Source organism: Mixophyes fleayi, chromosome 7, assembly GCF_038048845.1.
Source record: "Mixophyes fleayi isolate aMixFle1 chromosome 7, aMixFle1.hap1, whole genome shotgun sequence".
Lineage (NCBI taxonomy): Eukaryota > Metazoa > Chordata > Amphibia > Anura > Limnodynastidae > Mixophyes > Mixophyes fleayi.
In genome coordinates, this window is record NC_134408.1 from 30,687,775 (window position 1) to 30,709,241 (window position 21,467).

General features: G+C 42.4%; 1 protein-coding gene across 5 annotated transcripts in view; it reads right to left on the minus strand.

The window, feature by feature from the left end:
• ELFN1 (extracellular leucine rich repeat and fibronectin type III domain containing 1) overlaps positions 1-21,467 on the minus strand; it is a 434,833-nt gene that overhangs the window by 301,539 nt on the left and 111,827 nt on the right. For all 5 annotated transcript variants that reach the window (XM_075179566.1, XM_075179565.1, XM_075179564.1 and 2 more), the window contains exon 3: positions 2,323-2,383. The gene's annotated coding sequence lies outside the window, so the exon portion shown is untranslated. The remainder of the gene's footprint in view (positions 1-2,322; positions 2,384-21,467) is intronic.

Sequence of the window (21,467 nt, forward strand, 5' to 3'; positions counted from 1 at the left end):
GTTCAATTAAAACAAAAATAACAACAAACATACGGGGGGGATAGCAAAGTTTGTTGTAATATATTATAGAGCTTTTCTATGTTACCAAAAATAAAACATACTGTTATCTGTTATTAAAAATGCAACCTGCAGTATATGTTCCCTTTTTATGACCACTAAGTAATTGTGTGTACACAGATTAGCCAGGATTGCATGCAGTTTCTTTTTCTAAGGTCCGCTGGGTGGATTCCCACGGCATTCAACAGTATTTTTTGAAGAGCTGAAAGTCTGGTGTGCATGGATAAAGAACTTCCACCACAAGCTGTGAAAGGTTAATTCATATTTGCCAATATGGGCAAGATGATTCCCGGAAGGTCCAAGGTGCAGGCGGGTGAGTGGGGGCGGGGCTCGAAGACTTGCGTCATTAGCCCCGCCCCCAAAACAGACATCACTGCTCTGGACCAATAAAAACAGGGGGCAGGGCCACAATGGCGCATCCATGACTTCACTAGGCCCCATCCCCTCCGTTTCGTTTACACAGCCGGCCAGTATCAGGGAGAATTGCCTGCCCACCATGGAGTCCGGGAAGATTCCCAGAAATTCGGGAGTCTCCCGGACATTCCGGGAGAGTAGGCAACTATGGGTTAATTACAAAAGTGCAAATAAAGCCGGTCGCAAAACATTTCTGTTTGCGCAAATGTGCCTACTTCCCGCGTACATTGGAACACACCCATGAGGGTATTTACTCTTTTTAATAGTATAAAACAAATTAAGGCATTACTACCCATAAAGGGTCCTTTGGTGGGCTGCCTAAAGGTTCCCAATAAACAACCCTGATAGATGTTATTGCTCGATCCATAAAGTGACTGATATTTTAATCAGGGTTACATATAAGGCATTATCTTTTCAAATAAGATGTTTTCTATTGAATTAATCTAAGCTGTACGATTATATAACACTATATCCCGCTCTCACGTTTTTGTCTTGTACCCCTATAGTCCCCTGAAAAATACATATATTGATACATTTGAATAAAATAACACATATTTGCGTTATACTCTAGCATTACTGGTCTAAATGGTAAAAGTGATCACAAATCATACACAATGTTTCCGCTTTGTACACAGATGAAAACGAGTGTGGTATTATACAGATGATGACATATAATGGATTCATACATTTTTAAGTACTTTTGTTAAGAGACTACAACAGGTAGAAAGTGTGGGGGACGGGGGAAGATAGAACACAGAATCATTCACAACATATTTGCTTTTAAGAATCTAGCTACAAATGATCATATATTATAAACTGTGAGACATCATTTACCTGTATGCGATAGCATACAGAGTGTGACAGGGAAATAGAGAGGATATTTCACAGGACATAATTTCTATATCACATTGGCAATCTATCAAAGTTTTATAGACTGTCATTAGCATTCAGAAACTAGGATGGGAGTATACTGTATGTTTTTAAAGTAGACCCTTCACTTACTCCAAGTGGCATAGACAGAAGTGCTTCATGTCTCTATAATGTTGCTGGTCCCTATTGACTAGATAGGCCGCATTGTTATGAATTTTGATTAAGCCCTTCATTGTGTTTAGGTGACATTTATACTTAAAGTACGAAGGACTCAAGTGAGGATGAAAGTTTTCCCCTTTTACTCATTTAGAGGAAAACTACCATTAAAATCTGATTTTGCAATAAGTTTTGTGAAACTCAATCATTCTAAACGAACTATAAATTTGATTTATTTAGGTAACGAGCACAGTGTTTGTCTTCTTGATTGCTTTGTAATAATGCACTGCCTCATATCAGTGATTACTCTGTTTTCATGGAATGTGTAGAAGTTCTAAGAAGTTGTACTGTTGTCAGAGAAGAAGTTTAGCCTAAGACTAGTCCGATAGTAGCATACTTTAGGAGAGGTGCAGCAAAACCAACAAACCAAACCAGTTTTTTTTTAATCAAAAATACGAGACAAAAATACAGTATATGATATAATACAGTATATGATAAAATACAGTATATCTATTTTTTCATATAAAATCTGCAACAATAAATGCCGGTCTCAATATATTAGCATGTTTTTATTCAAAAGAACATATAGGGCTTATTTAATAACATGGATCAATGAGCAATGTTGTGCTGTAATCCATCCAATCAGATGTCAGCATTTACCAGCTTATTGCAGTCCGACTAATCAAAATGTAATTTGTTGCTACTGGGCTGAGCGCATTGCTGCTATTTGCACCACGTTACAAAATAAGCCTCAAAAATCTACCTACATCCCATGCACCTATGATCTTCAGCATCCAAATGACAGGGAGTTATTTGTTTTGTTACCTTTGTTAGCTGTCCCCTTCTTCTCCTTTGCTAGTAGACTCTCCAAATCACTTGACATTCTCTGCAAATGGTAGGGAGGAGACAGGTTCAGCAGGAATTCTAACAGTATACAAACAAATATGGCAAATACATTTCTATTTAAACACTTAAAGGTAAAATTTGATAAAGAAAAAAACAACATTTCTGGTAAGTAAATAATAAGGACAAATGTATTTAGAAGCCTTTAAATGTATTGCTAGAACCAATAGAAAGTATTTTGCACAAAATATTTGCAGCTATCCATTATAGTGCTACAATTATTAGTGATAGAACTCTCAGATTGCCTTTTACTTATGGGTATAAGGTCCTTGTTTGCTAATACTTCCATATGAAACCATAGCCTCTCCCAGTGTCCAGCTCAGAAAGAGGGAGACACGTAAATCCTCATGATAATTTATTTATATAGCGCCACCAATTCCACAGCACGGTATGTAGAATATTTGTCGTTCACATCAGTCCCTGCCCCAATGGAGCTTACAGTCTAAAATCCCTAGCACCCACAGAGGAGGGTTAGGTTAATTGTGTCAGCAGCCAATTAACCATGTTTTCTGAGTGTGGGAGGAAACCCAGGCAAACACACATTCAAACTCCCCACAGATAAAGCCTGGTCAGGAATTGAAATTTAAGATACCAGTGCTGTGGGGCAAAGGTGCTAACCACTGAGCCACCATACTGCCCTCAGAGTTAAAAAAATAAATACACAGACATAGCTTCCATCTTTCCATGCTTCATTGCACTGGTGTCAGGTGGTAGGTAGTCTAGCCACAAGTTAAAAGCTCTGTTGCTATACACTTCAAATAATCTAGAGCACCAGACGGCAGACACACCATCAAGCTTCCTAACACTGCCCTGAATTGAGTTGTTCATTGCGTAGGTTAGAGTTCAATTCCAGGTATTGAAGAAAAGCTACATGAATTATTGATCTCTTTCAACTGTAGATCCACACTTTTAATATCAGGAAAGAGATCTAAAGTTTCAGACTACGTAACTTTTGCCCTTTAAAGCTACCTCTGACCTGCAGGCTTTTGCTTTGGATCTCATTGTTCAATGAAATCACACTGCCAACAAATGGAACGGACACGGTGGTCAAAGTGCCATACAGCGGTAATTGCCATTAGTGCCTGCCTTTTAAGCTGATTACACGATCAAAGATACAGTGGCAAGATGGGTACCATACAAACTGTATCTCCCGAATACATTTGTGTGTATGCCCTTTACAGTTCATGAAAAACATAACATTATAGACTGAACATCATAAAAAGACAACAGAGGTGAAAAAAAAGTGTTACAACTGCAAACCACCAGATAACAATAAAAATGAAACGTGGAAATAAAAACATAAACTGAACTAAATGAAAAATAAAGCACACCAGCAGAGAAAGTAAAAAACACGTGAGCTAATGACAGAAAAACAAATTATATTAAATAAATAAATAAGAGATGGAAAGAAAAAAAAAAAAACCCTGTGTGTTCATGATAGCATGAAACATGTATTGATTTGCCCGTACTGACATATTTTTCCATCAGTGATCATTGAATTTTTAACAGCAACCTCTGTCCTCCCTCCTATATTGTATTCATTAGATCTAGTCATCGATTTGGTACACAGTGTAAGACCTGCATATCTCATACTCCATAAACTGGTTCACATTGATGAGATCATCACAATGGATTGAGAAATGCTACATGGGACATGCTGGAAGAAATAAGTAAAGGAGCTGACTCAGGGAAATAAATTAATTAAGCCCACACTAGCAATTAAGTATTATGTGCTTTGTTTATTTCAGTAGTTTAACCCCATAAATTGGAGATTACATTTTGCTGCGGCCGAAGTAACCCCTTATGTATAGTATATATTGGATTGGCAAAATCCAAGTGTAATATTGGCAGTATAAAAGACAGGTTGGGGCATGCATGGCTTTCTAAATCCATATTATTTGCAGATGAATGTAATTGGCTGGGAATAATTTGGTAATATATATTTATGAGATGCATCTGGTAAAGTGAAATAATCACAATCTCTGCTACAATGATGGAAATTGGGACTTAGATAAATCAGTCTGTAAATGAAATGTTTCATGCACGTGTGAGATAATACATGTCGGGGGCTATCAGTATAACACTAATTTGTTGTACACATTGTCTATGGAATTCTGGAGTGTAACTATAAAATAATACTACGTAAAATACATAATCACTATAAGCAAGTGTATTAAGAACCTTCCTTTATATATTATTTTTGTTTCTTTGTGGTGTTCTAATTAAAAATGTTTTCTATGTACAGAAAATAAGCCATTACTCACAGAGCTGTCCATAGCTCTACAACAGAGATCTAGTGAAGCCTACGGATGGATTTGTAATGTGACCGGTTTTGCCTGTATCGTCACAGTGGGGGAAGCGCCGGGGTTGTAAATGGGCTGTGTGACAGGGGCGACCGCCCAGGGCACAACGCTGAAGGGGGGTGCGATTTAGGAATATTTTTGGTTCATTTGGTTAAAATTGAGTGCTAGGGGGGGGCGGCATTTGTCTTTCTCACCCCAGACGCTAGAATTCTAAGTCACGGCTCTGGGAAGCTCGTAGGTAAAGGAGGGTTTCCTTAGTTGGAGAAACCCCATTTGCTCTATGTGGGGGGATATTTACATCGACAGCGGAGTTTGCAGCATATTTTGCTACTGGCGCTCTGTTTTGCGAAGTTACGTTCTCCTTTAACCATTAAATATGGTAAGTTCCTAGTTACTAGTTTTTAAACAATATAAGTAGTGTGATGTTATTAAGGATTTATTTATTTATTCTGCCTTTTTACCATTTTTTCTCCATGAAACCTTAGCCGCAGCATCATTATCTACTCTGCCGGAACATTTGAAGACTCACAAATTTCAGATAGTCCTCCCCAGAGTTCCAGGAGAGAAGAGGGAGGTCAAAAGAGCCGCTAAGCATGTTTTACAACTTGCACTTCAAGTTTTGTTTCATGTATTTTTTTTTTTTGCGACTCAATTTACAATAGAACTGGTAAAATAAGCTGCACAAATCCACAATGGCTTGTGAACACAAGTACAACAGGTTCTGCGAACAGGATGAAATGGAAGAGCCAGTCTTTTATGGCGCTGCCCACACAAGGCACTCATTTCTGTAACAGCCAGAAGTACTTGCGGTACGCAGGGATAACATTTGTCTGTTGTAAGTGGGTGCAAAACATAGTGGGCAGACTGTAATATGTTTAGCTATCTGATTATTTGGGATATTGCCTTCTGTTTTAATACCTGGGAGTAGATTAACTAAGACTCCCAATCACATTTACTAAAACTTCCAATCAGATCCTAGTTATCTAGTACATTCTATAAAATGATAGCTACAATCTGATTGGTTGCTCTGGGCAACACCTCCACTTTTCAAATTTTAGTTTCCCCCCTGGTTTGTCCGTCAGTCTGCAATTGACACCCACGGAATGTCTTACATCACAGTGGAAAGCAACAGAATTTGATAAAACAAGACACATAACTATGATTTATTTACAGTTTTTATATAGCAACTACATATTATGCAGCACTTTACAATGAATATTTAGTCGTTAACATCAGTCTGTACCCCCAGTGGAGATTATAATTTATATTCCCTACCACATGGACACACACTAGGGTTAATTTCAACAGGAGACAATTAGTAGGTCTTTGTAGGGTAGAAGGAAACTCAGGAAACACAGTAAGAACAAACTACACAGATAGAGCCTTGGTCAGAATCAAACCCATGACCCAAGTGGTGTGAGACAGCAATGCTAACTACCGTGCCTCTGTGCTACCCATGACTTGGTTGTCCAAGTAATTTTCATTAACTGGTCACCTGTAACGTTTTTGTTGTGAATAGCAATGTTTCCCATACGTGTCTGTTGGTGTTTCTCTACCTCTAAGCAGTTCAGAGAAAACATCTCATCGGTATCCCCTGTTGTACAGCAATCTCTGACCTTCATTAACAGCCACCAGACTTCACCCTGATGGTAATGACTTCTTTATTGGTTTTTTGAAGAAGGTCAGTTCCCAGCAACTGGGGTCTTAGGGTCAACTGTTGCAATTATCTTTGAAAGCAAAGATAACATGATTTCAGCCTAGGTCTCTGCTAAGAAGAGGTTTTAGGCCAGTGTAAATGTGGATCGTTAAGTCACATGTCAGCAATTAGCATATCGGAGAAGATGCCAAAAGATGTCCGTGTTCTGAAAAAGTAATTTGGTGACCCATCATCTATGTCCATCATTTAACTGATCACATAAATGGGATTTACACAGTGCTGTACCCAGAAATGTTCAGCTATCTTGCAATCTACTTTTCAAGTGTGGAACAGGAAATTATTTATAGTCACAAGGAGCTGACATTGAGATTTGAACCAAAGTCACTAGGATATATCACAGTGTGACTGTAATTTATATCTTGGATAGTAAGATTAAAGAGGGTACAAAATAGGGGGTCCACTCGAGCACCTAATAGTGCATAAAAGTATTTTAGTCCACAATTTGCTTCTTTAAAAAGACAATCAAAACCATACTTGCCAATTCTCCCGGTACGTCCGGGAGACTCCCGAATTTTGCGCGAGTCTCCCGGACTCCCGAGAGAGTGTGGCAATCTCCCTGATCTGCCCAGAAGTGGGCAGAATACGGTTCAAACGCCGCGATTCACCGGGAATCGTGGCGTTTGGCCCCGCCCCCACTATAAAATGACGCGATTTGCGTCATTACGTAACAGGGGCAGGGCTAAAACAACGCGATTTTCGGGGCCCCGCCCCCTACACGCCTGCCTCCTACTAGCAGCTCCCGGGAAAAAAAAATGAAATGTTGGCAAGTATGATCAAAAACCATTATAAATAAAAAACCTGAATGCATATCTTTCCTAAGTATAATTCACTCTCACAAGACCCTCGGCATGGAGCACAACTTATGGGAAGCCACGCACCAACACATTCAGTCACACATGGAGTCAGTCTCCTGATGAAGTCCAGGTGTGACGAAACGCGTTGTCTAAAGGCTTGGCACATTGTTAGTCTATTTTCTTAAGAAAGCAAGGCAAAGCATATTATATCCTAATTAAAATGTTTACATTGAATATGATCTAATATTGTATAGCTGATATTTTTTAAGAATATTTCAGTTTCCTCCTCTTTTATAGAATACACCTCCAGAGAATTCGTTATTGCTGATGGTTCGATCCCAAATTGCCTATCGGTATATAATGCTTTTTTACTATTACTATGCTTCACATCTTAAACAAATTATGTCATTTTCATCCTTTTATGCTTATAATATATGGACACATCAAAAAAATGTGGTTGGCTTCTATATTAGAGATGCTCACTGACCCCCGTGAAGTGGTTTTGGTTTTGATTTTGGATCTGGATTAGCTTTGCGTTTTGGTTTTGGCAGAACCGCCCTTGTGTGTTTTGGTTTTGGTTTTGGATCTGGTTTTTTTAGAAAAATTGCTAAAATATGCTAAAATCACATAATTTTGCTCTTTCTTTGATCCTACATTATTATTAACATCAATAACACTAATTTAAAGTCATTTGCAGTCAATTTTGGCCACCTCACTTGTCACATTATTATTTTCATACACTTTCGGACAAATACTTCAGCGATCTGGCTTAATGCTAAGCGACAGAGCAATGACTCAAACACACAGCAGTTCCTTCCACATCTAGGACACATTGGCGCACAGCAGTGGATCTTAAAAAGGACATGCACACTTTAACAAACCAAGCACTACAGCCACAAAAGTGCCACTCCTTGTGGCTGAAGTGCTTGGTTTGTTTGGGCCCCCACAAAACTCAGAAGAAAAGCCTCCCAGGCCTAGTATTTGTATTTCAGCAATGACAATTAGCAATGGAGCTCTTCTCTTTGTGTGTAACCTGTATAACACCGTACAATTTGACTGCAAAGACAGAAGAAAAGCCTGCCAGGCCTAGTATTTGTATTTCAGCAATGAAAATTAGCAATGGAGCAATGTAGCTCTCCTCTTTGTGTGTTACCTATATAACACAGTAGAATATGACTGCAGAATAACATCAAGCCGGCCAGCACTAGTATTTGTATTTTTCTGCAATGAGAATTAGCAATAGAGCTCTCCTCTTTGTGTGTTACCTATATAACACAGTAGAATGTGACTGCAGAATTACACCAAGCCTGCCAGCACTAGTATTTGTATTTTTCAGCAATGAGAATTAGCAATGGAGCAATGGAGCTCTCCTGAATGTCACTGTAGACTTTGTTGAACACTGCTACCCACTCCTCTTTCAATTCTATCTACCTTGCTTCCCAACTGCTCTACACACTGTGCTACCCCTTCTGTGTCCGTCTTTCAAATGGCGCTAGATCACTGTGGAGGGCGGTATTTATAGATTTCAAAACTCGCGAGATTCGAGAACCGACGACGTAGCGATGACGTTTTGTCTCATTTTCGATTCTGAAAAAACGCGAAAGTACCATGCCGGCTCGGCGCGGTACTCGGATATGCTAAGTTCGGGTTTGTTCGGTTCTTGAGGAACCGAGCCTGAGCATCTCTGTTCTCTATATCTTAATTTATTAACCCCTAGGATTTCTTGCATAAAGTCCAATAGACACTGCATATCTTGAATAAGTGTAAAAAAAATATATTGTTTGTCTTCATTACTCACTGGTCTTACCACATTTTTATTTAACACTAGATTGCCTGCCTGACTTACATCATTATCTCTAGCACAATGTAAACAGTTTAACTTATTCATTCATAGCTAAGATATTCTATGATCCTTTCAGCACACAACTATCCTGATTAAATAGTTACAAAACAAATAAGCTATCCTTATTTCAGCCTTGTATTCATACTTACAAATAACCCTTCCTCAAAAGAACTAATCTCTTCATATCCAACAAACGGCTCCCAGCACTGTGATTGGTTTATAACACTGGCCATTCACCAGAGTATAGGGACTCTGTTTTGTTGGTCATACCAAGTCAAAAGTTGTCAGCCCAGCCTGCTAAAAAGGGAACAGCTCTTGCGGTAAGGAGCTGTAATGGAAATGTTGGTCTAAAACTTGGGATAATTCTGCCAAAATGTCTATATGTAGTCTGTATAAGAAAAATGTATCCAAACTTTTGTCATTATATAACTGATAAACGCTGCAGTATTTATGGGTCTGTATTAACATTTTGACAAATGACCCCAGTATTATTTTACTATGCTTTCCATTCAAGGACACATGCAATGTTTTGTGCACATCGGCACACATCAAAGACATAACTACCATAGAAGCAGGTTGTGCAGCCCCCTGCTGGGGACGGCCTCTCCTGCCAAATCCACAGGTGTATGTGCTTTGATCATCCTGCTATGGGGCCCATGAATGTCTTGTTACATTGCTGCCACACATTACAACAGCTGCCAAATTCCTTGTTTTAGATAAGTGGAAACAAACAGGACCCCCGGATCCCTCTCCTCCCATACTCACACGTGTACTTACTTGCCCTCTGTTTTATGTTGTGGACATAAGGATGCGTAAAAATAACCTCTATTGAGGCACAATAGAGGTGTACCATCTAAATAACTACTGTAGCTCATGCTGTTGTAAATTTGTGTTTTTTTAGTGCTTTGTGCTTGTATGATGAAGAGGTGTGATAAGACATAGAACAAATAACTATATATATATATATATATATATATATATATATATATATATATTTATATATATATATATATCATACAGGCCCACTCTCCCGGAATGTCCAGGAAACCCCCAAATTTTTGGGAGTTCTCTTGGACTCCTGGGAGAGCAGGGCAATCACCTGCAGCCTGCCCTCTTCGTTGTTGAAGCTGGTGGGGTGGGGATAAATGCGACATCCTTGCCCCGCCCCCTGGTGTGATAGGCAGATATTGGTACCAGTTGGCAGGGGTCGGGGTCTAACAACTCGATTTGTGAGGCCACACCCCCATGATGGAGTCTCCTCCTGGACATTATACTGCCAGAGTTGTCAAGTATGCACCAGCCTATGGCCAGCACACCATAGCTGGCTGGTATGGAGGTAACGGGGAGGACTGATGTGCACACTTCTCTTCTGCATCTTTCTTCCTGGTGTAGATGCAACTGGCTGAATTATGTTGCATTAGTCTGGGGTACCCACTGGGTACCTATGTCACACTTTGAGAACCCCTGCTATAGATTATTGAATTTATACACTACTGAATCAGGATTCCTCAGCTTACGCCTGGTCATCTCATCTCAAAGAAGCCACAAAATCAATGTCCATGCAGAAGCATTCAGTATGAATGACTAAAGGTCCCAATCAGGCATGTATGTGTCCTGATTCTAACACCAGGCTACAGAGCTGTCACTTACAGCAGGGTTAGTTCAGAAATGGCAATGAACACTGCATCACAAATCCTGCATTCACATAGCTTGGGACCAGGGGCTGGCTGGGCAGGGGGGCAACTGCCCCTCGATCCAGTCCAATACTGGGCTACCTTGGGCTGGGTCACTGGGCCACCTATATTTTTTTTGCCGTTAAAATAGGCTGCTGAGTCGAGTCTTGCCCCCTGGGCTAAAACTTGCCAGCCCTCCCCTGCCTGGGACCCAGGACTTCACTGCGATTGTGGGGTGTATCCCATTGCTCCACAATCTCTCAAAACCCCACAAATCATGAAAACAAATGAATTGTGTTCTCCCGCATCCTGTCCGTAGATAGATAGATGGATGGAGAGATGTTAGATAGATAGATAGATAGATAGATAGATAGATAGATATTGCTTAGTTTGTCTTTTACGATGGGGACTATCCATGTGTTATCTACTATATTTCCCCAGTTTAAGCCTGTAAAATACATAAAAGTAACTCTTAATAAGACTTGTTGGTGCTGAAGATCTCCTGTATTATCTATCTATCTATCTATCTATCTATCTATCTATCTATCTATCTATCTATCTATCTATCTACCCATCTCTCCATCCATCCATCTATCTATCTCACCATCCATCCATCTATCTATCTCTCCATCCATCCATCTATCTATCTATCTCTCCATCCATCCATATATCTCTCCATCCATCTATCTCTCCATCCATCCATCTATCTCTCCATCCATCCATCTATCTCTCCATCCACCTATCTATCTCTCCATCCATCTATCTATCTCTCCATCCATCCATCTATCTCTCCATCCATCCATCCATCTATCTCTCCATCCACCTATCTATCTCTCCATCCATCTATCTATCTCTCCATCCATCCATTCATCCATATATCTATCTATCTATCTATCTATCTATCTATCTATCTATCTATCTATCTATCTATCTATCTCTCCATCCATCCATCTATCTATCCATCTATCTATCTATGGACAGGATGTGGGAGAACACAATTCATTTGCTTTCATGATTTGTGGAGTTTTGAGAGTTTGTGGAGCAATGAGATACATCATTACTTTTATGTATTTTACAGGCTTAAACTGGGGAAATATAGTAGGTAACACGTGCATAGTCCCCATCGTAAAAGACAAAACTAAGCCATATCTATCTATCTATCTATCATTACCCAAAAACGCCTTACTAGGCTTATCTTTATTGAATTGATTTCATCCAAATTTCTGAAATGCACAAAATAAATTAACAACCACATAGCAAAATAAATAACCACAGCACAGCACATAAGGAAAGTAATTCCCTTTCTGTGAATTACTTTGTAAAGCCTAGGTATTTTTGTCCAGACTAAATATTTGTCCTTCAAAACGCACGCCGTGAGTGCAGACATCGTCTGACAGATTTTAAAATCCGCTGTCATTTGCGGAGAGGAAACAAAACAGGGTGTTATTAAAATCATCACACAGCCAGATATTTGCGTTAAGGGCCTGAAGATTTCAGGTTAAGGCACAGAAAAAAATGTACAAGTTGTTATTATTTCAATCAGATGAAGTGAGAATTGAATATGAGAAGAGATTCTGCAGATTTATCTAATCACAAATGCAGCGGCGTTGGATTGTAATGCTGGAGACAACCCCTTGAAACCAGACAGCTGGGAATTGTCTTTGCTGGACCTGATCTCCTGACAGATAACAGGCAATGTGTAAATAGAATTTTTTTTATTTTTTTTTAATAATAAAGACTTGGTGAGATTGAACATTTTCTAGCTTGCTAATGGTATTTATTAGGTAACAGAAAATAGCAATTTTACCATCTGCCTGAACAAAAAAAAAAAATCCTCATTAAGCTCCTCCAATGTGCAGCTGCTAAGCAAAGTTTCAGCTGATAAAATTCCGGTTCATTTAATGCTCAACATGACAAGTAAAACCTTTTGTGTGTGGTTTAATGTGAGCGTCTGCAAACAAACGGCACCTTTTAATTGTAGAGGATCGGTAATATGACAGCCCACCAAATATAAATCCACGGTTAAAAAGAATTAGAGTAAACATCATGTTAATCACCACAAAGCCCTTGTTTCATTGGAAGACAATGTATTTTGAACGGTATACAAGGATTAGGTGGCTCCCGTAGTCATCTGTGTTTATGGAGGGAGCTTTGTGAATTACTAGGTGGCACATTGGCAGCATGCCTACTATACAAGTGTAAACCCACCACAAAATACCAAAACAAATCTAAAACTTAATTTAGGACATATATATGCATACACAGAGGACCATTAATGTATGACATACAGTATATAGTCCATCAGTCTCTTCACCACAGCCCTTGTCTCACCGGTAATAAACCTTCCCTGGGGTTAGATTGCTTTGTCGACTCCACTTCCCCTCCCCCCTGAGGCATTACACCCACCAAGAAATACATAGGGGTCTATTTATCAATAGGAGAACCCCCCTTCCCCCTAGATCCGTCACCCTGGTAACATTTTTTATAAATTACACAACAGAAGATTTTCTATCACTGTTGTAAGCAGCAATATTATATAAACCTTCATAATGGAGGGGTCTTGTATAAATAGACCCCCATAAAGATGCAGGAGGAGATCTGTGGCAAGTGGTCAGTGAATGACCTTTTCCTGCACTAGCCCAAAGCTACCTACTCTCCAGGAATGCCTGGGAGACTCCCCAATTTTGGGGAGTTCTCCCGGACTTCCAGGAGAGCAGGACAATCTTCTGCAGCCTGCCCTCTTCGTTAGTGAAGTGGGTGGGGATAAATGCGGCATCCTGGCCCCGCCTCCTGGTGTGATAGGCCAATATTGGTACCGGTTGGCAGGGGTCGGGGCCTAATAACGGGATTCATGTGGCCACGCCCCTATGATGGAGTCTCCTCCTGGACATCATACTGCCAGAGTTGGCAAGTATGCACCAGCCTATGACCAGCACACCATAGCTGGCTGGTATGGAGGTAACGGGGAGGACTGATGTGCACACTTCTCTTCCTGCATCTCTCTTCCTGGTGTAGATGTAACTGGCTGAATTATGTTGCATTGGTCTGGGGTACCCACTGGGTACCTATGTCACACTTTGAGAACCCCTGCTATAGATTATTGAATTTATACACTACTGAATCAGGATTCCTCAGCTTATGCCTGGTCATCTCATCTCAAAGAAGCCACAAAATCAATGTCCATGTAGAAGTATTCAGTATGACTAAAGGTCGCAATCAGGCATGTATGTGTCCTGATTCTAACACCAGGCTACAGAGCTGTCACTTACAGCAGGGTTAGTTCAGAAATGACAATGGACACTGCATTACAAATCCTCCATTCACATAGCCCGGGACCAGGGGCTGGCTGGGCAGGGGGTCACCTGCCCCCCGGACCGGTCCAATAATGGGCTACCTTGGGCTGGGTCACTGGGCCACCTGTAAAGATGCTGCCCGAGAAGCGAGTGACTTACCCGTCCAGCGCTCCCGCGGCGGTAAGTATATCTTCTTCTTTCTAGGTTCTGGCCGCGGAGGAAGGATGAGGCAATCAGGGCTCATCTTTCCCCGCTGGCCAATCAGCGGCCGGATACGCGAGCCAATCGCGGCTCGCGCCCGGCCGTTTAAAAGATTGGCGCCGACGCGAGCCAATCGGCGCTCGCGCCGGCTGATGACGTCGCGCCGGCGACTATATAAGTCGCCGGGCGGCGCCATTTTGGGAGAAGAGAGTCGGCGGCGGAGAGAGAAGGACATCGTGGGACGTCCGGAGCGCACCAAGAACAGAAGACTCCAATCAAGCCGCCGAAGCAGAGATCATCGACGGGGAGCCTTTGTAAGGGCTGAGAGCGCCCCCGCCTCCAGAGCAAGAAGACCAGCGCCGAACGGGAGAAGAGGCGGCGCCGGCTGGAGGGTCTGGAAGACCCGGAAAAGAAGAAGGAAGATGGCTTGGCAAGCTGAGATTCCTGCGCGGAGCAGGTAAGTAGCCTCAGCGTTAAGTCGGGCACTAGGCCCGTGGCCATGGTCGGGTACAAAGCCCATGGAGCAGTACATTAGGGGCACAAGGCCCAGGGAATTGGGCACTAGGCCCCAATCAGGTAGTGGGCCAGTAGGCCATATTGTTGTTAAAGGGGACAAGCCACTGTTAGCTAGAGAGGTGAGGGGAGGCTCAGAGCCCCCAGGTACAAGGGCACAAGGCCCTTAAGTAGGTAGTGGCCTAGAGGCCATAGGAGAGGCCACAGGGCCTGGTTAGGGGGCTGAAAGCCCATAGACTGAAGGGCACAAGGCCCTTAGTTAGACAAGAAGGCCGTAAGGCCTAAGTAGGCATCGGCTAGTGCCCCTAGGTAGCAGGGCACAAGGCCCTAGTTAGTGGGCTCAGAGCCCTGAGTTAGATAGGGGGCCAAGGCCCGTAAACAGGGCACAAGGCTCTGTGTGTAGCTGGGCAGAAGCCCATGGTGTGAAGGGCGTAAGGCCCTGGTGGTGTGACAGAGGCCTGAGAGCCTTGTGAGTGTAGGCGCGGTCCTGTGTGAGGTGAGCACACAGAGTTAGGAGGTACAGTAGAGCGGAGGCTCCTGTGGGTGCTGTAGTAACCGGCTGGTTGGCTAGCAGCTGTGTGCTCTGGTGAGTAGCGTGCAAAGTACTGTATACTGTACTTATTCTGTCTGTGCGGCGAGTATTGTCTGTATTACTATATCTTTGGGTGTGCTACATAATTGTGTCCAGGGGCAAGACGTCAGGCCCCCATTAAAGGTAGGCTCTTGTTTCCTGTGTTTTCCTGTGCTAACCCGTGCTGTGGAGGACAAGTGTAGTTACCAGCTTACACATAGTCAGGGAAGAACATACGTAGTTTTCCCGTCCCTTAGGTCCCTGGGGTCACGCTGGTTCCCAGAGGGGATGACTGAGTGAGTCAGTGGCAGTGCAGCACACCTTGAGGCAGTTCCAGGGGCGGCCCGTGGTTCTGGTTGAGGGTCCCCAAGCCTGAGTTCCGTGCAGGTTATACTGTGGTTCCGGGTGTAAGGATACGTGTTCGATACCCGAGTACAGGCAGTCGGGCGGTTCAGTTTCGATCGGCTGTTCCGTGCGGCAGTCGGCCCGCGGGTTAGTGTGCTATTCCAGCAAGCCTCAGTCGGGCCTGGTGCAGCCGGTCCTTAGGGTCCGTGGGTGACCCCACCATAAGGAGACAGTCTCCTTGGTTAGACCTGGGTGAGGGTGTTCCCCGTAGTGCTTAGTGAGTAGTTCCGTTAGTGCACCACACCTAGTTAGTCATAGTTGTTTGACTTAGTTGCGTTGCCGACCATTAGAGCATTGTTAGGGTCGGGTCGCTGTTATAGTAAGGTTAGCGTTTTGTGGGTGCCCATCTTAGTCTCACTGAGAGTGCAGAGGGAGGCTGTGTGTTCCTTGTCATCCGCAGGTGTCGGGGAGATGCAGGAGAACCGGATCGGAAGTGGGAGTGTCCCGGTGAGTATCACGCTCGATTCCCCCTTTCGGTTAGGCCCTCACCAGGAGGTGTGCGAGGTACTTGAGGCGGGACTAGTCCTGGTCTCAAGTGCCTGTAGTCCCCCGAGCCTTGGCGAGAGCAAAGTGAGGAGGCGGCAAGGGGGCTTGGACTGAGAGTGTCCTTGTTCATTGCCGTATTCTCTGACAGCCCTTTCCTGGTAGGCACGGCCGTAATCTCTGTCTCTTTCTTAGAGGGACGTGGTTGGAGGTGACAAGGGTTGCGGCTGCGGATCTGCTGGGATTGAATCGCAGCTGGGATATCGGAAGCGAACTGGAGGTGACCATCGTTTACAAGGTAAGTTCTTTTGTGTTGCATCTGTCCTGTTCCTCGCGGGCGCTACACGCCTATATTTTTTTTGCCTTTAAAATAGACTGCTGAGTGGAGTCTTGCCCCTAACTTGCCAGCCCTCCCCTGCCTGGGACCCAGGGCTTCACTGCGACTGTGGGATGTATCTCACTGCTCCACAAACTCTTAAAACCCCACAAATCATGAAAACAAATGAATTGTGTACATCTATTACAAGATCTATCTACTATATTAAATATATGTTGTGCTGAATTTATTGCAGTAAGGTACAAGAAATAATGGATCACTATTACACTGTAAAATCACTTGGGCAGAGCCATTTTTATTTTCTGTTTCATAGGATTGTACGTAATTTGTTTGTGTCACAGTCCCCTCAGCGTACATCGCTACGTAATATGTCAGCACTTTATAACTAAATAAAAGATAATAATAATTAATTACACCAGCGCTGCTGATTTTCTATATATTCCATATTATTCTATTTTGTCCTTGTCCAGCTTATGGCCTCTTGATCAGTGAATTCCTCCACTGGAAAAAAAAACAACATGTCTTCGTTTTCCAGCCTAAAAGCCAAACAATGTATTAACACACTGGCAAAGGTCATCCAAACATCCACACTAACGCTGTAACTCTGTTTCCCAACAATTACATTCTGTTTTATAGTCTTATGTAAACCTTTCCCTGGCTTTTGTGTTATAATTAACTGGCAAGAATCCCTTATTGTACGCCACCGACAGCTCTTCATACAATATTTGTATGCCCTCATTATATTTACCGTGACACCGCTGTGAATTAGATACATGTTACCCTGACAGACGCAGTTATATATAGACAATGTATAATTGTATCTAATGTAAATTGGGATCTGAAATTGCCATTTGCTCTCACCGCAGTTTATGTTTTTATATTGCTGGGAATTAGATCTCTGATGAGACAAAAACATGACTGTAATTAAGATAGAGTTTTGTAGGCATTTTTTTTAAAAAAGATGTCACAAGGTTGTTTAATGGTATTCGAGTAAAAATGGAATGTTAGCTACATGTAATTATTGCAGTAAAGAGATTTAAGATTAAAGGAAGTCAGACTTTCAAGTGATACATGGTGAAGCTACAGGTCCAAATGTAAATCAATGTTTTCCCTTTGGTCTTGTTGATATCAAGTACAAAGACTAACAATGGTGATCATGTATGTACAGCAGATTAAAGGATTAAATTATTTTCGCTCCAGTGATTTCAAACCTGTTGACATCGAGCAGATGATTCGACAGGAAAGGGGACTGCATAGGATCCTGGTCTCCTATCACTCGGCTATCATCTAACCAGTGATAGAATATAGCATAGTAATTATATTTACAATTGGGCCTGATTAATGTTCTGTATTTAAAATGAACATGTAACTTGTGCCTAGTTCCCCTCAAGATACATAACAATTTGAATATGGGTGAAAATAAGCTCTCTCTAAACAATACTTACTGCATACTTACCAACTTTTTTAATTCGGTGTCCGGGAGACTCTCTGTAGCAGGTGGGCGTGCGGGGGGCGGGCCGCCAAAATCGCGTCATTTTGGCCCTGCCCCCACGACGTAATGACGCAAATTTGACAGCGGGGGGCGGGGCTAAACGCCGCGATTCCGTTTGGGATCTAATTCTGCCCACTTCACTAGGAAGTGGGGCACTTCCTAGTGAAGTGGGCAGAATTCGGGAGATTGCCACCCTCACCTGGGAGTCCGGGAGACTCTCGTAAAATGCGGGAGTCTCCCGGACATTCCGGGAGGGTTGGCAAGTATGACTTACTGTACGTAAATACACAGAACAGTATACGCACATGTATATGTACAATAACAGTTCACATTAGAACAAATAAAACTTTTATTTTGTCAGAAACTAAAATAACAACTGTTAACAGAATAATAATAGAAAAAAGTAAATATATTTTTTTTAGAATAATTTGTTTACATTAATTACATAAATAAAGATGACTTCGATGCGTAGAGTACATACAATGCGTTTAGATTAGAGATGCTCAGGCTCGGTTCCTCGAGAACCGAACACACCCGAACTTAGAGGATCCGAGTACCGAGCCGAGCCAGTGGACCGGGGGTGTTGCAATATGTTTCTGGGGTGGGGGTGGGGTGGCGTGATGTGGATGGGGAGTCCCTGATAAATGTAATGTTTTAATATAATGTATGTATCAATGCCCCATGTTGACCACGCCCCCAACATAATGTTGCCACGCCCTTGGCGGCGGCACTGCTGCTCAGCGGTACACAGTTTGTTCCTGCACATCAACAGAGGTGAGCCTGTATGGTTTAAATGCCAGGGCTGATTTTTAGTCCCAGTCCGGCCCTTGTTAGAAGCATGTACACAAGGGCACAGGCAAATTTAATTCTAATAGTGCAAGAGTTTGATCTACTGAAGCTTCAGTCTGGACATTGATTATGCCAGTGGGCAGGGACAATATTTTGGTGTGGGCAAACCTATCTAACCATGGAATATTCAATTAATAACCAACCAGCATTAACATCTGTGAAAATGTAAGTGACTCCAATTCTGAATATTAACAGCGCATTTTTGTGGCTATTCCCTCTTTAGGCGAATACTACAGCCACTTAGTGAATTCCGATGATGACCACACACCTGCCCAGGGGCAAACGCAGGATTTGTAGAGGGGGGTTTCCACACCATGCCGCCAGTGGGCGTGACCAGCATGCATGGGGGCCTGGCTACAATTTTAGACAGTGCTTGGCTGCTCTCCAACTCTTGCTATCCCCATAATAAACACGGGCAATGCTGCGTGCACTACTGTTAGGTGCACGCAGCTCTCCCATTTCAAGCAGAGTTGTGTGAAGCGAGAGCAGGGTCCAGCCACCTCAATTATACAGTGCCCCAGGCTTGGAGGGGGTTTCCAGGCACTAGGCACCCCCCCCCCCCCCCCCCACCCCCTCGGTTTGCCTATGCTGCCCGCTGCCCAAGTTACTACTGATTTTGCCAGGATCATTATCTGGCATCACAGTCATATTGGAGCCACATACACAGTTAACACATCAAATGGCCAATACTGCAGTATCACACACAGCATGTGTAACCAGGGCTTGAAGGATTCATTTCTGCAGTTCAAGAAAATATGTTTACTAAACATTTCCACTCAATCAAACAATCTTCCAAAGAACACACTGATCCTCTGATCTTCCTTTTTGTCAAAGCCAACATGCATATTTAAATAGGAAAAAAAATAGCAAATCACAATTCTTTTTGCCGTGAGCACAAAATGCAATTTTATGAGAAGTATATTAAGTCTTGTGTTCACGACAATTATCAGTTTAATCATAATATTTTGTCTATATGCACATATAATTATTTTTGAGTCTTATTTTAGCAATTGATAACATCTCACAAGGAAAGTAAACAGATTTTCCTACTTTTACACAAATGATGTAGCAGAGTGTACCGGGGGTGCAGCAGATAAGGGGAGGAATACTTTGATTCTGAACAAGTGCATCTATAGAAATGACATGGAATGTGAAGCACCTGTACAAATATTACATCCCCAGCAGTGAAACAATGACCTGATGGACACACTACAATTATAGTCCTTTCAATTGCATTTGCTATACTCACTGTAATCCAAATTAAGGTCACTTTAAATTACTGGCTTATAGATGTCCTGCAGACGCTTCTACCAAATACATTGCTGTATCTTTCTGCCCATTTTGGTATTTTCAGCCATACAGTTATATCATCAGACAGTGTTGTTCACTTCTGATGCCCTGGTATACAACTAAGTTCTAATGGACTCTCTACATTGGATACAATTGTATCCAGAAAGCAACTTGCTGTTGTACCATTGGGCAATGTAAAAAAACAACATTGCCCAGAGCATCACATTGCCTCCACCGGCTTGCCTTCTTCCCATAGTGCATCCTGGTGCCGTGTCTGCCAGGAAAATGATGCACATGAATCTGGCTGTCCTGATGTTAAAGAAAAACGTGATTCACCAGACCAGGCTACCTTCTTTAATTGCTCCATGGTCCAGTTCTGACGCTCACATGCCCACTGTAGGCACTTTCAGCGGTGGACAGTGGCCAGTATGGGCACTCTGTTTGGTTTGTGGTTACTCAGCCTCATTCGCAGTAAGCTGTGATGCACTGTGTGTTCTGACACCTTTCTATCATAGCCAGCATTAACTTTTTCAGCAATTTGTGCTACAGTAGCTCTTCTGTGGGACTGGAGCAGACGGGTTATTCTTCACTCCCCATTTGCATCAATGAGTCTTGGGCACCGATGACCCTGTTGGCTGTTCACCGGTTGTCCTTCCATGAGCTACTTTTGGTCGGTACTAACCACTGCATACCAGGAACACACCACAAGACCTGCCGTTTTGGAGAAGCTCTGTCCCAGTCATCTAGCCATCACAATTTTGCCCTTGTCAAAGTCGCTCAGATCCTAATGCTTCCCTATTTTTCCTGCTTCCAACCAATCAATTTCAACAACTAACTGTTCACTTGCTGCTTAATATATCCCACCTCTTCACAGGCACCATTGTAACAAGATAATCAACTATATTAACTTGCCAGTGGTTTTTATGTTGTGGCTGCTTGGTGTACATATGCCATTTTGACTAAATAGCTTTAGTGGACTGCGCCCCATGGATTTGAGGATAAAACCCCCAGGGCAGGGTTGACAGTGAGTGGAGGGATCAGAGTATTTAAAATGCCCATCTTTAGCCCATGAATGAACCTACCCCAGTCCTAGTGCTAGATCTGGATAGTCTGTTTGGGAATGACATGTTTGAGTCGAGGCAAAGACTATCATTATAGCCTTGACCTTGTCTAGCCGTCCACTGGAAGACCCAAATGTGATAGAGGGGACAAAGAGAGCATTGCACCAAATGCCAATTATACGTTGATGTCCACATATTCTGTCCACAAATGAACCTTACAGCATGTAACATATAAATATGTT